Here is a 16,831-nt window from a genome sequence, read left to right as displayed (position 1 = left end):
ACCTTCCAGCTATCTTTCTTCTCCTTCCCCCACCTTTTTATTCTGGCATTGAACATAGAATAGTACAGCACAGTACAGGCCCTTCGGCCCACAATGTTGTGCCGAGCCTCAAACCCTACCTCCCATATAACCCCCCATCTTAAATTCCTCCATATCCCTGTCTAGTAGTCTCTTAAACTTCACTAGTGTGTCTGCCTCCACCACTGACTCAGGCAGTGCATTCCACACATCAACCACTCTCTGAGTGAAAAACCTTTCTCTAATATCCCCGTTGAACTTCCCTCCCCTTACCTTAAACCCATGTCCTCTTGTACTGAGCAGTGGTGCCCTGGGGAAGAGGCGCTGACTGTCCACTCTGTCTATTCCTCTTAATATCTTGTACACCTCTATCATGTCTCCTCTCATCCTCCTTCTCTGCAGAGTAAAGCCCTAGCTCCCTTAATCTCTGATCATAATCCATTCTCTCTAAACCAGGCAGCATCCTGGTAAATCTCCTCTGTACCCTTTCCAATGCTTCCACATCCTTTCTATACTGAGGCAACCAGAACTGGACACAGTACTCCAAGTGTGGCCTAACTAGAGTTTTATAGAGCTGCATCATTACATTGCGACTCTTAAACTCTATCCCTTCACTTATGAAAGCTAACACCCCATAAGCTTTCTTATCTACCCTATCTACCTGTGAAGCAACTTTCAGTGATCTGTGGACATGTACCCCCAGATCCCTCTGCTCCTCCACACTACCAAGTATCCTGCTATTTACTTTGTACTCTGCCTTGGAGTTTGTCCTTCCAAAGGGTACCACCTCACACTTCTTCATTTGAACTCCATTTGCCACTTCTCAGCCCACTTCTGCATCCTATCAATGTCTCTCTGCAATCTTTGACAATCCTCTACACTTTCTACAACACCACCAACCTTTGTGTCGTCTGCAAACTTGCCAACCCACCCTTCTACTCCAACATCCATGTCTTTAATAAAAATCACAAAAAGTATTTCCCCTTTCCAGTCCTGAAGAAGGGTTTCAGTCTAAACGTCAACAGTTTATTCATATCCATAGATGCTGCCTGACCTGCTGAGTTCCTCCAGCATTTTATGTGTATCACTACCTGATTTCTAACCTTCTGTACTTTTTGTAATACAGTATTTTATGTCTTGCACTGATCTCCTGCCACAGACAACAAATTTAATGACATATGTCAGTGATATTAAACCTGGTTCTGATTATTTTCATCCCCAAGTTAATTTTACTGGCAATGTCATTCAACATATAAATTTGAGAAACCTATATGATGCACATTCTAAATGCAGCATCTATGGAAAAGAGTACAGCTGACGCTTCGGGCCTAGAGCTGTCATCAGTCGACTGTACTCTTTTCCATGGATGCTGAGTTCCTCCAGCATTTTGAATGTGCTGCTTGGATTTCCAGCATCTGAAAATTTTTTCTTGTTGATGATGCATATTCTGTTCTTTAGCATCTTGGTTCAATGTTCACAGATGAACTATGATTTCCTTCGTACTGTAAAGCAGACCAGTTAAAGAGACACAAGAGACTGTAGGTGCCAGAATTTAGCAAGAAAAATAAAGAACAGCTGGAAGAAGTCAACAGGTCAGGCAGCCTCTGCAGAGGGAAGTGAATGGTTGACCTCTCGTATTTAAACTGAAATAGTAGAGGAGAGATAACTAGTACAGGGAGGTACAAGAGCTGGCCTGAGTTATGGTGGTTGTCTATGATGTCTGATGATTACAGGAAATCTGTGTGGGAGAGCTTTTAAAATATGAAGCCGTTGCACTGGGACAGTTCCGCCCGCTCCCATAGTCCACTGGGGTCTTCCTTGGTCACAGTGGATGACCATGACATCTTCTACGCCTCGTTGTGCCCGTCTCTCTCCATGGAGTGTTGCTGCACCACCTTTCTGGCCATTGGATCTCACTGTAGACCTCATCCGCCCATTTCCCCCAGAGCTGAATTTGCATGTTAGGACAGGCAAGTCCCTATCTCACCAGGGTATGAGGCCACCGGCTACTCTCACCTGATTAAACCTGCCTGTTGAAGTGGTGTGGCTGCTGTTACATACAGACAGCTACTTGGAACCACCAGTGAGAGCTGAGTGCCTGGTGGGGACCAAAGGTGAGTGAGCTGTCCCGGGATGGACACGACAAGTCCCTTCACCAGAGGTGTTACCCCTCCCAGGGCATCCCATACACCTCTGGCCCGAGTTATAGAGAAAACATACATGGGTTAAGAATTTTTTCCCTGGAGCATATGAGAGTGAGGGGGCATTAAATAAAGGTATACAAAATTATGAGGGATGTAGATAAGTTAAATACAAAAAGGCTTTTTTGACTGAGGTTGAGTGAGAGTTGAAATAGAGGTCATAGGTTAAGGGTAAAAGATGGAATGTTTAAGGGGAACACGAGGGCAAACTTCACTCAAAGAGTGGTGCGAGTGTGGAACGAGTTCCCAGAGGAAGTAGTGGATGTGGGTTCAATTTCAACTTTTAAGAGAAGTTTGGTTAAGAAGAGGTATGGCAGGTTATGGTCTAGGTGCAGATCGATGGGACTGGGGAGGACAAGAGTTTGACACTGCCCAGATGGGCCAAAGGGCCTGTTTCTGTGCTGTAGTATTCTATGACTCTATGGATGCAAGTGAGGAGGGGCTGACTGGCAGATGGAATCAGGTGGGGGGGAGAAGCAAAATAGTGACAGAGGTTGTGAGATGATAGGCGAAGGAATCCGGGAATACAGAGTCCTAATTCCTTGAAAGTGGCTTCACAAGTAGTAAAGAGAGCTTTTACCACAATGGCCGTCAAAAATGAAAGTACTGAATACAAGGAGTTGGGATGTGATGTTGATGTTATACGAGACATGAGTGGTGCCTGATTTGGATTATTGTGTGTAGTTTTGGTAACCTCTCTACAGGAAAGAAATCAGTAAGGTTGAAAACGTGCAGCGAAAAATTACAAGGATATTGCCAGAACTTGAGGATCTGCATTGTAGGGAAAAGTTGAATATGTTAGGACTTTTCTTTCCTTAGAGTACAAGAGAATGAGGAGAGATTTGATAGAGATATTATGAGGGGTATAGATAGGGTAAATGGAAGCAGGCTTTTTCCACTGAGGTCGGGTGAGGCTGGAACTAGTAGTCATGGGTTAAGAGTGAAAGGTGAAATGTTTAAGGGGAACATGATGAGGAATTTCTTCACTCAGAGGATGGTGAGAATGTGGAACGAGTTGCCAATTTGGGTTAAATTTCAATATTTCAGAGAAATTTGTGTAGAGGATTATAGTCTCGGTGAAGGTCAATGTGACTAGACAGATTAGTAGTTTGGCAGTGACTAAATGGGCTGAAGAGCCTGTTTCTGTGCAGTAGTATTCTATGACTATTTGGCCCACTGAGTCTGCTCTTCCAATTGATCATGGTTGATTTATGTTCCTCCCAACCTCAATCCCTGTCTTCTCCCTATAACCTTTGATGCCCTTACTAATCAAGAACCTTATCAAACACCACTTTAAATATTCCTAATGACTTGGCCTCCATAGCCATCTGTTGCATTGAATTGCACAGATTCACCACTCTCTGGCTAAAGAAATTCCTCCTTATCTAAAGCTTTGTACTTTTATTATGAGTCTGTGCCCCCCCCCACCCCCCCCCCCCCGCTGGCCCAAGGCTCACCAATGATTCAAAACATCGTCTTCACATCAATTCTATAAGGGGAAGTTTCTTTCAATTGACTGGCCATGGTGTGGCCATCGCCTGTAAGAGAATTTTATAAATTCATATTTAAATTCTGCTTTTGAATTCACATAAGCTGTTTGCAGAACACAGATGACCACACTGCATATAAAAAAGTTCCCTCAGTTCACGGTCGTAAAGTCTGGATTTAATTGCCTCCCAAATTTGGATTCTTCAACTCTGTAGGCAGCTTCACTCCACGTACACCCATCATGCTGTTGGCTTGTGATTTTGACCAGAAAAGCCATTTAGTTGACAAATCCAAAATAAATGTCTTGAGGCAATAAATAATACTCTGAAAATTCTATTATACAGTTACTGATCTGAGTCTTATTCTTGGAAAAATTATATTGTAGATACAGGACATTATTCTTACCCCATTGTGAAAATATGAATAGTAGAAGTGAGAGAAACTGTAACGAAAGAGATTAATTAATGACATAAAGTAATTTTAAAGGCTCTGAAATTTCTCAACTTCTTTTGTAACTTCAGCAATAAGCTTGGAGAAAGTTTTGCTACTCTCTTTCATTGGGGTTTCTGCTGTTCTTCAACTAAAGTTACAGCTGAAGATTGGAAAAGTCCCCAGGGGAAATTCCGGGCAATAATGTTATGAAAAGCTCTTGGCAAATGTTTTCTGGTGGTTTTGCAAATGAGTGCCATAAATCACTTGCTCAGAAAGCAGGTCATCTTGCTGAGACCTCTGTAGTTCTCTTTCGCTTCTAGTGCACACTTCCCATTCGCCTGACCTAACATGGTCTCAGTAAAGGAGAGCTATAGCTTAAGTGAAACATTTTATACAGTTAAACAAGTTGTGAATAATTATTGAATGATTTAAAACCAGATTAGGATAAGCATTTCCTTTTGCTGGTGTGAGTTAATAAGAAGCTCATTGAAAAATACAACCTTTTTTAAGTATCAGATGCCTTTCAGCAGTTGTTCCTATCACAGAATTTCAATTCTTCTTGATTAACTAAATTTTAATTCTATGTCTGCATATAACTGTGTCTTAACTTCATCTATTTTCCAATCTGAATGCTTTCTATCTTATTCAATTCCCTTCCAATATTCTCATACATACTTAAAAAAGTTATGGAACTGTAGAAAAGTGCAGCACAGAAACAGACACTTCAACCCATCAAGTCCATGCTGAACCACTTAAACTGCCTACGCACATCATCCTGCTCCGGGACCATAGCCCTCCATATCCCTACTATCCATGTACCTACACAAGCTTCTCTCAAACATTGAAATCAAGCATGCATACCCCACTTGTGCTGGCAGCTCATTCCACACTCTCACGACCTTCTGAGTGAACAAGTTTTCCCTCATGTTTCCCTTAAACTTTTCACCTTTCACCTTTAATCCATGACCTCTGGTTATAGTCCTACCCAACCCTCAGTGGAAAAAAAACTGCTTACATTTACCCTATCTATACCTCTCATAATTGTGTATACCTCTATCAAAGCTTCTCTTAACCTTCTATGTTCCTAGGAATAAAGATGTAAGAGTTAGTAGCTTAATTAGTCACATGGATGTAATTAGGCGGTGTGGGCTCATTAGGCTGGAAGGGCCTGTTCCTGTGCTGTACTTCTAAACAATAAATAATAATAATAATAATAATTTGCATTTCATTCAATAGTCACAAAACTTTGTGCATGGAGCTATTTGTAGCAGAATTGATGCCCTAGGTTTGCAGTGGGTGAGTCCATCATATTAGGGTGAGGCGACAATTGCATGAGGGGTGACTGACCATTTATTGTCACATTGTCTTTGGGAGGTATTAGGTTGAATTAAGCAGCCAATGGTTTTTTTCACTTTGTGTGAAACATCCAATGAGGATCTAACAGAGCAAGAACAAGAAGAGAAATAATGTATGAGATCATGAAAAGGCAACGTAACTTCATTGGACATGTGATTAGGAAAGAGGAGTTAGAATGCACGGTAATTATGGGAAAGATTGAAGGGAAGAAAGCAAGAGGAAGGCAAAGACAAATGATGATGGAGACAGCAGCCAGAGAACTGGAAATGAATACCAATGAATTGACCCACTTGACCCGAAACAGGAGTGTGTGGGTCATGGCAGTCAAAGCTCAGACTGGGCACGGCACCTGATGGTGGTGATGATGTAAAACATCATGGCGGAAATAATAGCACGTTGTTCTGAGCAATTTCCACATCCAAACATGAGGCTCATTATTATTATTTGAAGCATACTTGAGGTTTGAACTGAATTATTTATTTCTCTTGGGGGACTCCATCCCAAAATACACTGCAAACCAAATTCTACTGAGCTTAATTTTCTGATTTGCTATTTTCTACCTGCATACTTGATGCTCCAAGAGAACCACAACCTTGTCATGGTTTGGAGGCTTGTGTGCCTCAATGACCTGGAGAGCGATGTTGGTTGGAGTCAGTGCTTTATGCTTTGGCTCTTGGTAGGGTCACCCATGCCAAACAGGTCAAGGGTAGAGGCCAGACTAAGAATGGTCCACTGGTACTCTGTTCACGGGGTTCAACTCAGGGCTAACAACCCTGACTAGAATAATAAAATTGTTATGGAAACAGCAATGAAGAAATATTCTACATAAGACCATAAGACATAGGAGCATTTGACCATTGGACCCATTGAGTCTGCTCTGCCATTTCATCATGGCTAATCAATTTTTACTCAGCCCCAAACTCCTGCCTTCTTCCTGTATCCCTTCATGCCCTGACCAATCAATATAATTATATCCTTAACTGTAAAGTGAAACAGATGAAATTAAATGGGAGAAGGCCATTCAGCCCTTCTTTATTTCACTGTCAATCAGTAAGATAGTTGTTGATCTTATGTCCTGCACTAAACCTATATTCCTGAATATACTGAATGTCTAAACATACCCTTAGCAACTGTGCCTCCTCTGTCCCCTTGGGTAAAGAATTCCAAAGATCTACTGTTCACTAGTTGGGAAATTTTCTACTCACCTCAAACTATATTTTGAGACTGTAACCAGATACAGTCTTTAGATGTGGTTCCAGATACCCCAGTCAGAGGAAACACCTATCCCCACATTTACCCTGCCAAATTGCTGACGAACTGTTGCTTTCAATGAAATAATTTCTCATTTTGCTAAGCTCAAGAAGCTTAATGACTCTCACAACTAATTTGCCACTCTCGGAATCAATCAGGTGAACCTATGCTGTTTATTCTCTCATCAATAGTTCAATATTTATCTGGAGTCCAAGTGCATTGGGTGAAATCCCAATATTCATTAAACCAGTACAGTATAATGTTTTAATTACTGGGACAGATGGAATATAAGGAATGCAATGGATCATGTTGTTAGGGAGTATTGTGGAGTTATGTGAGCATAGCAGATATTAATTCAAACAAGGGGTGTATGGGGTGTCCAGCATCTCTGGTGAAGTTTGCTCACCAGACTCTCAACTCGCACCTGTGGCTCCAAGTAGCTGTCTACATGTGACAGTGGCCACACCCTGGTACACTGCTTCGACAGGCAGGCTAAACCAGGTGAGGATAGCCAGTGGTCTCGTACCACAGTGAGTTAGAGACACACCTGCTCTGCATGCCAAGTTAGCTCTGATAGACCTGGTGGTTGAGATCTACAGAGAGGCCCAACAACTAGAAAGTTGCTACTGCAACAAAGGGCACTGCAAGGCTCAGAAGATGTCACATCATCCACTGCAACCAAAGAAGAGCCCAGTTTGTGACACTTGTTCATACCACTGGAGTTGGACCTGAGGTCAAGAGAGTGGAACTACCCCAGGGTAACAGCTTTTCTATTTTAGAAACTCTCCTGCACAGGTTTTCTCTCATCGTTGGACATGACGGGGAGCCACCATCATGCCAAATCTAGCAAGAACCAGTTTCTGTTCTTACTGTAAATTTGAAGCAGTGGATTGAAGTTAAAAGCACAGACTGGCCCATAGACTATAAGAGCAAACACGAGGAAATCTGCAAATGCTGGAAATTCAAACAACAACACACACAAAATGCTGATGGAACACAGCATGCCAGGCAGCATGCCTGACCAGCATGGACTAAAAGATATGTTTTGCAAAATGGTAAGCTAAGAGTTTGCATATGTATCATCTAAATGTTAAGACAACAAGGTTGTCTTAATTGGTCTACATCAAAGTGGGCCACCTGGGCTCAGTAATTTGTCCCATTGTGACTTGAGTTCAAGCTGACAGACCAGATGGATGTTGTCACTTATTTAAAATTATTTGTGTGAATTACTTTGTAACAAATGTGTTTGAAAATTCAGAGATATCTGTCATTATAGATAGGTAATTCAAAGAAAGCATTGCCTGCACAAAAAATTGATGTAAACAATGTCATTGTAGCAATTGAATTACCTGCTGTTACCTTTGATTTTAAGGGTATAAAAATGTGATGTACTTTTGAGTTTGTGTGACTCTGCCAAGACTTTTCCCAGAGGAATGCATACTTGTTGTGATGAACAAAGGCTTCTATATTGCCAACTTCAGTGTCTCTCGGGTGACTTTGATCACGAGCGGGTCACAACATTTGGGGGCTCGTTTGGGATTTATTTGTAATTCACAGTGTGGCCAGCGACTTAAGCGGTCTAAGGCATTGAGTCATAGAGTCATAGAAAAGCACAGCACAGATGCAGGCCCTTTGGTCCATCTAGTCTGTGCTGAGCCATTTAAATTGCCTACTCCTACACTGGGAGTGAGGGCTTGAATAGTTTTTTAAGATTAGCACCTATGCTTAGATCTGTTCAGGTCAATGACAGTGGAATCATTAAGTATAATTGCTTGACTAGTATGCTTGACTAATCTGTTGGAGTTTTTTGAGGGTGTAACAAGGATGTTAGATGAGGGTAAGCCAGTGGATGTAGTGTACCTAATTTTCAGAAGGCATTCGATGAGGTGCCACATAGGAGATTGGTGAGTAAAATCAGAGCTCATGGCATTGGGGGCAGGGTTTCAACATGGATAGAAAACTGGTTGGCAGATAGAAAGCAAAGGGTAGCAGTGAATGGGTGTTTCTCGGACTGGCTGGAGGTGACTAGTGGGGTACCACAGGGCTCTGTATTGGGACCACAGCTCTTTACGATTTATGTCAACGATTTAGATGAGGGCATTGAAAACTATATCAGCAAGTTTGCTGATGATACTAAACTAGGTGGCAGTGTGACATGTGAAGAGGACGTTAGGAGAATACAGGGAGACTTGGATAGGCTGGGTGAGTGGGCAGATACTTGACAGATGTCATTCAATGTGAATAAATGTGAAGTTATCCACTTTGGAAGCAGGAACAAGAGGGCAGAGCATTGTCTGAATGGTGTAGAGTTAGGTAAGGGAGAAATGCAAAGAGACCTAGGAGTCCTAGTTCATCAGTCAGTGAAGGTGAATGAGCAAGTGCAACAGGCAGTAAAGAGGGCAAATGGAATGTTGGCCTTTATTACAAGGGGAATTGAGTACAAGAGCAAGGATGTCCTTTTGCATTTGTATAGGGCCCTGGTGAGACCACACCTGGAATATTGTGTACAGTTTTGGTCTCCAGGTTTAAGGAAGGACATTCTGGCAATTGAGGAAGTGCAGCGTAGAATCACTAGGTTGATTCCTGGGATGGCAGGGCTGTCTTACGCAGAGAGATTGGAGAGATTGGGCTTGTACACACTGGAATTGAGGAGATTGAGAGGGGATCTGAATGAAACGTTTAAGATAATTAAAGGATTTGATAGGATTGAGACAGGAAATATGTTCCAGATGTTGGGAGAGTCCAGTACCAGAGGGCATGGATTGAGAATAAGAGCTGTCTGGCTAAATGGACATCCCTCTACTTTGAGGCTGTGCCCTCTGGTCCAAAACTCCCCCATTGTAGGAAAACATCCTTTCCACATCGATTCTATCTAGACATTTCAGTATTCAATAGGTTTCAATGAGATTTCTCCTTCATTCTTTTAAACTTCAGTTGATGTTGTGTACTTGGATTTTCAGAAGGCCTTTGACAAGGTGCCACATGTAAAGCTGCTTAACAAACTATGAGCCCATGGTATTACAGGAAAGATGCTGGCATGGATAAAGCAGTGGCTGATTGGCTAGAAGCAAAGAGTGGAAATAAAGGGAGCCTTTTCTAGTTGGCTGCCAATTGACTAATGGCGGATTTTGTTGCAAAGTTTGCAGATGATATGGAGATAGTTGGAGGCGCAGGTAGTTTTGAGGAAGTAGAGGGGCTACAGAAGGATTCAGACAGATTAGGAGAATGGGCAAAGGAATGGAGAATGACAGTGTTGGGAATTCTAAGGTCATGCACTTTAGTAGAAGAAATGAAAAAGCTGACTATTTTCTAAATAGAGAGCAAATACAAAAAAAAACTGAGTTGCAAAGGGACTTGGGAATCCTTGTGCAGGATTCTCTGAAGGTTAATTTGCAGATTGTTAGCATTCATTTCAAGAGGACTAGAATATAAAAGCAAAATGTAATGTTGAGTCTTTATAAGGCACTGGTGTGGTCTTATTTGGTGTTTTGTGAGCAGTTTTGAGCACCCTTACCTTAGAAAGAATGTGCAGAAATTAGAGAGGGTTCAAAGGAGGTTCACTAAAATGATTCTAGAATGGAATAGCTTGTCATATGAAAAGTGTTTGATGTCTCTGGGCCTGTATTCACTGGAACTCAGAAGAATGAGCTCTAATCTCACTGATACCTATCAAGTGGTGAAGGGCCTTGATAGAGTGGATATAGAGAGGATGTTTGCTATGATGGGAGAGTCTAAGACCAGAGGACACAGCCTCAGAAAAGAGGGGAATCCTTTTAGGATGGAGTTCAGGAGGAATTTCTTTAGCCAGAGAGCAGAGCATCTGTGAAATTCTTTGCCACGGGCAACTGTGGAGGCTGAGTCTTTATGTATATTTAAGGCAGAGGTTGATAGATTCTTGATTGGTCAGGAGATGTAGATATGGGGAGAAGGCAGGAGATTGGAGCTGGGAGGAAAATTGGATCAGCCATGATGAAATGGTGCCGACTCAATGGGCCAAATGGTCTAATTCTGCTCCCATATTGTTGCTGAAGACATGGCTGGTCAAATGAATGGCAGAGGGAAATTGAGTAAATGTTAGGTTTTGAAGCCTCCTGCTAACTGTTCTTCAGTGGCAGCCAGTTAAGGGGTTACAGAGGTGGGGAATAGCTGAAGACCAGGAGGAACTTGGACAAAAAAATGAGAAATATAAAGCTGAAGGGTTGCTGGAATTTGATTCAATTGGAACACAAGGGCTGTCAGGGAATGTGCAAAGCTGATGTTGTTTGGAATATAGCAATAACATTCAGATACATTGCAGCTTCAACGATCATTTCTAGTGCTGTCTGGGAAGCTGCCATTTGGATTGGAGATTTCCTCAGATCAGAGCTCTAAGAACAGTACTTGGCGAAGAAAAAGCTTTATGTAAGTGACCATGCTTTGCTCTTCAACAACAGCAAGAGCCCTGACTCCTTTAGTCTCCCACCATCAGCACTGGAAATTTTAACCATGGTGCATTAGGACATCTTCCTGAACAGGAATGTGCACCAGACATATATATGCACTCAGCACTCATAAAATAAGCAGGATCATTAGCTTATAAGGTTACATGGACAAAATACAGGATAAAATTGACATCTGATCACTTTGAACTGCCAATCGATGTTATTTGTTTTCCTTAAAAAGTGAAGATTTGGCAGGGATGAAGCATGGTGAGTACACTTGGACCAGTCCTATGGAAATTATGACATGTTGATGTAGTTTCCAGTTATGATTTGACATGGTGACCATTAAATTCTCCATCTTACATAGGAAGGAGCTGAGAGCTTATACCTGACAGTAAGGCTTGCAAAAAACAGGCTATGGGTTCTGGAAACTGTAGATGCTGGAATCTAGACCAAAATATCATATGCTAGAGGAACTCAACAGACCATAACGTCATAAAATATAGGAGCAGAATAATGCCATTTGGCCCATTGAGTCTACTCGAACATTTCATCTTGGCGGATCCATTTCCCTCTCAGCTCCAATCTCCTGCCTTCTCCCCATATCCCTTGATGCCCTAACGAATCAAATCAACCTGTGTATTAAATAAACTCAATGACGTGGCCTCCACAGCTGCCTATGGCAACAAGAATCCATAGGTTCACCACTCTCCGACTAAAGAAATTCCTCTACATCGCCATTCTAAATGGACCACCCTCTATTCTGAGGCTGTGCCCTCTGGTCTTAGACTTCCCCATCATTGGAAACATCCTGTCTCCATCTACTCTATCAAGACCTTTTAATGAGATCTCCCTAATTCTTCTTAATTCAAATGAGTACAGGCCCAGAGGCATCAAATGCTCCTCAGATGATAACTCTTTCATTCCTGGAATCATTTTCATGAACCTCCATTCAACCCTCTTCAGTGTCAGCACATCCTCTGTAAGATAAGGGGCCCAAAATGGCTCATAATACTCCAGGTGAAGCCTTACCAATGCTTCATAAAGTCTCAACATTACATCCTTGCTTTAATCAATGACCACTTTGGGTGAAGACTATTCATTGGGACTGGGAATCTAGATGAAGAGTTTCTACTCACAACATCAGCAGTCCACTTTCTGCCATGGGTCCTGCCTTACCTGCTGAGTTCCTTCAGCATCTTGTTTATGTCTCTGGAAAACAATATTGGAGTATAACCTGGGACACTTTGCGATTAAGGATGGGAATGATTGTTTTGATATGGAGAATCGCAAGACAGCATGTAGTAGCATATGTATACTTTGATAATATATTTACTTTGAGCATTCATTAATTTCTGCTATTTATGGGAACTGTGGCTGCTGTGTACCAGAAATTTTCCCAGACTGGCACACTCAGTGCTCTGTCATATACCAATTGCTTCCTGTACGCACAAACATTAGAGCAGAAAGCTGCAATCTTTGACTAGGAACAGAACGTTTCACTGGACACCACTGAACAACACAGTGCTAAATTGAACTGAACTAAACTAAACTCTACTGTTTCACGGACTCTGTGATTTGATGTTTAATATTCTGTGTGTTTTTCCTTCATTTTTTGCTGTTTGTGGGTTTTCTTCTTTTTCAACGATTTGGTTGGTGTTTTCTTTGAATGGGATCTGTGTTGTTTCTTTGTTTCATGGCTGTTTGTGGGAAGACGAATCACAGTGTTGTATACTGAGTACGTGCTTTTATAGTAAATGTATCCTGGATCTTTTGATGTTGCTCAGTCTGAATATTGCAAAGAACAAGAGATAAAGATTCAAAGCTTCAAAGTACATTTTTAAACAAAGTATGTGTGCAGTATACAACCCTGAACATAGAACATAGAACAAGACAGCACAGTACAGGCCCTTCGGCCCACAATGTTGTGTTGACCCTTAAACCCTGCCTCCCATATAATCCCCCACCTTAAATTCCTCCATATAACTGTCTAGTAGTCTCTTAAATTTCACTAGTGTATCTGCTTCCACCACTGACTCAGGCAGTGCATTCCATGCACTAACCACTCTCTGATATCCTTCCTCTAATATATAATAAAAACCTTCCTCTAATATATAATAAAAACCTTCCTCTAATATCCCCCTTGAACTTCCCTCCCCTTATCTTAAAGCCATGTCCTCTTTTACTGAGCAGTGGTGCCCTGGGAAAGAGGCACTGGCTGTCCACTCTGATTATTCCTCTTAATATCTTGTACACCTCTATCATGTCTCCTCTCATCCTCCTTCTCTCCAAAGAGTAAAGCCCTAGCTCCCTTAATCTCTGATCATAATCCATACTCTCTAAACCAGGCAGCATCCTGGTAAATCTCCTCTGTACCCTTTCCAATGCTTCCACATCCTTCCTATACTGAGACAACCAGAACTAGACACAGTTACTCCAAGTGTGACCTAACCAGAGTTAATAAAATAATAAATCTTATCTTAATTAAATATGATCTATCTTAACCTTTAAATCTATGAATAGATTATTTATAATAGATCTAATATATAATAGAGATCTAACATAGATATAATAATAGATCAACTGAAACAGTCTTTCAGTTAGTCCTGACGAAGGGTCTCGATCCGAAACGTCGACTGTGCTTCTTCCTATAAATGCTGCCTGGCCTGTTATGTTCCACCAGCATTTTGTGTGTATGTCATAGGTACATCGTTTGCAAGAGAGATTTACATTCAGTGGCCACTTTATTAAGTACAGGAAATCCAATGTAAATATCCAATCCAATGATCCAATGCTGCTGTAGCACATTCACTTGAAGGTTTGACTTGTGTGCTCAGAGATGCTCTTCTGCACACCACTGTTGTAATGCATGGTTGTTTGATTTACTGTCACATTCCTGTCAGCTTGAACCAGTCTGACCTTTTCCGCTGACCTCTCTCATTGACAAGACATGCTCACCCACAGAATTGCCACTGACGGGATGTTTTTTTCTTGCACCATTCTCTGTGAACTCTAGAGACTGTTGAGTGTGAAAATCTTAGGAGGTCAGCAGTTTCTGAGAGGCTCAAGCCACCCCAGCTGGCAACACCATCCATTCCACTGTCAAAGTCACTTAGTTCACATTTCTGCCGAATGTGATCCATGCGGCAGGCCAAAGGGTCTCAGCCCGAAACATTGACTGTACTTTTTTCCACAGATGCTGCCTGGCTTGCTGAGCTCCTCCAAAGTTCTGTGTATGTTGCTCTGGATTTCCAGCATCTGCAAATTTCCTATTGTTTTAGATCACATTTCTTACCTCTTCTGATGATGTTTGGTTTGAACAACAACTGAACCTCTTGACCATGCCAGCATTCGTTAATGCATTGAGTTGCTGCCACATGACTAATTGATTAAATATTTGCATTAACAAGTAGGTGTACCGGTGTACCTAATAAAGTGGCCACTAATTGTAGATTACACAGTAGCTTAACCAGCTTAACAGACAGGGTCACTAACATCTCAAACATATCACAACACTGTCTCTGAGAGTAAACACCAATGTTTGAATGGAAGGTAAGACAATCTGTTTCCACATTGTGATGATTGTCCGTCATTCCGACGATGTGTGGGAGAGATTTTAAAATGGAAAATCTGTTGCACAGGGGCAGTTCCACTCTCTCGATCTCAGTGGTATGAACAGGCTTCACAAACTGGGGTCTTCCTTGGTTGCAATGGATGACCATAACATCTTCTGTGCCCTTTGGTCTCCACGGAACAGTGCAGTACCACCTTCCTGGCCAGTGGATCTTACTGTAGATCTTATCCAAACAGTCTGTCAGAGCTGACTTCACTTGCTGGGACAGGCTTGTCCCTATTTCACTGGGTACAAGGCAGCCGGCTACCCTCGGCTGGTTCAGACTGCCAGTTGACGAGGTGTACAGTGGTGTGGCCATTGTTGCATGCAAACAGCTTCTTGGAAGCACAGGTGAGAGTTGAGTGTCTGGTGGGGACCAAAGGTCAATGGGTTGCCCTGGAATGGACACCAGAAGGCCCTTCACCAGAGATGTTACCCTTCCTAAGACACCCCATACACCCCTTCCACATTGCATATCTATGTCATTTAACAAGCTACAATATGCAATATATTTTTACCAAAACACAATTACATTTTTGGATTAGGCATTCTTATAGAAATAGCAATGCAATAACAGGTTAAGTAATTGGCTAAGAAATATTGGATTGACCAGTGTGATTAAGAGCAGCACACACAAAATGCTGGAGGAACTCAACAGGCCAGGCAACATCCTTGGGGAAGAGTAAACAGTTGACGTTTTGGGCCAAGAGCTTTGAATGAGTTCCTGAACTTGATAATAAGATTTACTTTGAACTTTTGGAAGGAGAAATACCCAGAGTGGTTACATTTCAAATCACCTTTTTTGCTTTTATTTTCAATAGCAGAAGTAAATTTTTACAACCCCTTCCTGATTTAGAGATCCCGGGAGAGTCAATGGTGCTGGAATGCAGGCACAGCCAGATATTTCCACTGGCTCATGTTGGCTGTCTGAGGTTGACCATGATTATACAGCTGTACATGAAATTAGTTCAGCAGCAAATATAGATTGTCTGTGCTTTATTGTAAGAACATTCTAGAAAAAGGAAAATAATGCCGAAAATCAAAGCAAAATATGGGATAGGACTTTCTGGAATGACGAAATATCAAACACTTCAGTGATATGGCACCAAAATTCACCCTAAACTTGCTTCAGTTGGATATTTATAGCAGTGTTTAGAACTGGTTAAAGTTGCTTGTTATTTAAACATTTTTTTTATGACTATGACCGTATAATATTTATGAAATGTTAGTTCAATGACCTCTGTCTACCAGCCAGGATAATGATTCTGAGTAGCCATTCTCCACAACATGGTCCTTAGACAGAGCAGCTGGATTCTGTCAAGTGGTAGGCGAGTTGGATTTGGTCAGAGGACTCAAAAAAACCTCTCATTTGCTCATTTTAGTCTATTTGAATTGAGGCCCTACATTGATCAAGGCCGACCACAGCCTCAAGACTGAGGTGTTGTGGTGACCCATTTCCTGGCACATCCAAACCGGCTCACAATTAGATAGCCTACGGGGGTTTGCGAGCACAGAGCTTTGGAGCCTCTGCGCCACGGGGGGCAGGTTGAGGGAGGCTTAAAAGTGAGGCTGAAGATTTCGAATAAAGTTTTTCCTTCGACTGCAGTTACCGACTCCGTGTCGTAATTTTAGCGCTACATGTAGCACACCGCTACAGTGTGACAGTTTAGAACAGAAGTAAGGAGGATTTCTTTTTTTAGCCCAGGAGTCGTGAATCTGTGGAATGCTTTGCCACAGACTGTGGTAGAAGCCAAGTCGGTGGGTAGGTTGAAAGTGGAAGTTGATAGATTCCTGAATGGTTGGGGCATCAAGGGATATGGTGAGAGAGCAGATATGTGGTGTTGAAGGGATCAGCCATGATGAAATGGCGGAGTGGACTCGACAGTCTGTGTGGCCAATGATTTATGATCTTATGGACCATGGATTTTGTGTCCTAGATATCTACAAGATACGTAAGCCAGGGCAGTATGATATGGAGAGAAGCTGTGCCCATGTAGCAGGCTCTCCTCTCTTCATGCAGCCAATGAATCCAAAAGAGCCCCAGATTTGAC

The sequence above is a fragment of the Hypanus sabinus genome, chromosome 10 (genome assembly GCF_030144855.1).
Source record: "Hypanus sabinus isolate sHypSab1 chromosome 10, sHypSab1.hap1, whole genome shotgun sequence".
NCBI lineage: Eukaryota > Metazoa > Chordata > Chondrichthyes > Myliobatiformes > Dasyatidae > Hypanus > Hypanus sabinus.
The sequence above is the reverse complement of the archived record's forward strand: the minus strand, read 5'-3'. Positions refer to the sequence as shown.